The following is a 2,009-nucleotide window of genomic DNA, read 5'->3' as shown; positions in this document are numbered from 1 at the left end:
GTGGTAAGGGAGAGTGTAAAAGTATGAAGGGTTATGCCATGCCATTTCATTATCTCATTTATTGATTAATATATAGTGAGGAAGGGAATTAAAGCATGAAGGGTGAAGTCGTACCATCTATATCATTTATCCATTGTTACATGGTGAGATTGAGAGTAAAAGCATGAAGGGTGTTGTCGTGCCATATATATCTATTATTCATTGTTACATGGGGAAATCGAGAGTAAAGCACAAAGGGTGATGTCGTGCCATTTTATTTTTACTTATATCATCATTTCATGGTAAGGATGAAAGTAAAAGCACAAAGGGTGATGTCGTACCATCTTTATGCCGTATATTTATTTGTCTTCATTGGTTGATGAGTTATTTGGCTATCTTGTGTATCATGTCTGTCATAGTTATCGTATCTTTTCCCCCTTTCGCATGTCCCATCCCAATTGTACAATGTTATATCTTTATTTATTTTTTTGTACATAAATACATGCCTGTACATGTTTAATTACGTGAGTGTCCTGTCATAGCCTCATCACTACCTCGTCGAGGTTAGGCTCGACACTTACGGAGTACATTGTGTCGGTTGTACTCACACTACACTTCTGCACTTTTTGTGCAGATTTTAGTATCGGTCCCAGCGATGCGTCGGCTCGGATTATTACATATGGAGACTTGAGGAAGATCTGTTGGTGTCCGCAGACCTTGGAGTCCCCTTCCTCTTTCCTCTTTTACTGTTTATTTTATTCGAAATAGTTGTATTTATTTCAGACTCTGTTTGTAGAATTTCTAGACAAGTTGACCAAGTCGGCATATTTTATTCCAGTAGTAGTTACCTATTCTTCAGAGCGGTTAGCAGAGATCTACATCTGCAAGATCGTCCGTCTTCACGGTGTGCCCGTGTCTATCATTTTTGATCGAGGTACCCAGTTCATCTCTCACTTCTGGAGGGCTGTACAGTGTGGGTTAGGCACGCGGGTTGAGTTGAGCACATCATTGCATCCCTAGATGGACGGGGAGTTCGAGCGCACTATTCAGATATTGGAAGATATGCTTCGCGCTTGTGTTATTTATTTTATGGGTTCTTGGGTTCAGTGTTTGCCACTTGCAGAGTTTGCCTATAATAATAGCTACCAGTCGAGCATTCAGATGGATCCCTATTAGGCATTATATGGGAGGTGGTTCTATTCTCCAATTGGATGGTTTGAGTGGGGGGAGGCTCGGTTGTTGGGTACATATTTGGTACATGATGCCTTGGATAAGGTCAAGATTATTCAGGATCGACTTCGCACCGCTCAGTCTAGGAAGAAGAGTTATGTCGATCGTAGAGTTCGCGATATTGCATTCATGGTTTGAGAGAGGGTATTGCTCCGGGTTTCACCCATGAAGGGTGTGATGTGATTCGAAAAGAAGGTCAAGTTGATCCCTAGGTATATCAGACCCTTTAAGATTCTTGAGAGAGCGGGTGAGGTGGCCTACAAGCTCGCATTGCCACCTAATTTATCAGTTGTCCATCCGATGTTCCATGTGTCCATGCTCCAAAAGTATCACGGTTATCCGTCCCATGTGTTAGATTTCAACTCAGTCTAATTGGACAAGGATTTGACTTATGAGGAGGAGCCGGTGGCTATTCTAGCCCAGCAGGTCCGGCAATTGAGGTCTAAGAGTTATCTTTCAGTTCGAGTGTAGTGGAGAGGTCAGTCGATCGAGTCAGCCATGCGGGAATCCGTGTCAGACATCTGGAGTAGATATCCACACCTTTTCACCAGTCCAGGTACTTTTCTATGTCCGTTCGAGGATGAACGTTTATTTTAGAGGTGGAGAATGTGATTACCTGATAGATCATTTATAGTTTTACCCTTCATTTATATGTTCAGAGACCTCTAATAGCTCTATTTAACTTCCTTGATTTGTGTGCACAGTTCATGTCCTTTTTTTGGAAGGTTTTTATGAGAAAATTGATAAAATGTGAAATTGTGCCTTAAAACTCATTTGAGTTTTGAGAAAACGGACTCGAA

Source organism: Nicotiana tomentosiformis, chromosome 6 (assembly GCF_000390325.3).
Source record: "Nicotiana tomentosiformis chromosome 6, ASM39032v3, whole genome shotgun sequence".
NCBI lineage: Eukaryota > Viridiplantae > Streptophyta > Magnoliopsida > Solanales > Solanaceae > Nicotiana > Nicotiana tomentosiformis.
The sequence above is the reverse complement of the archived record's forward strand: the minus strand, read 5'-3'. Positions refer to the sequence as shown.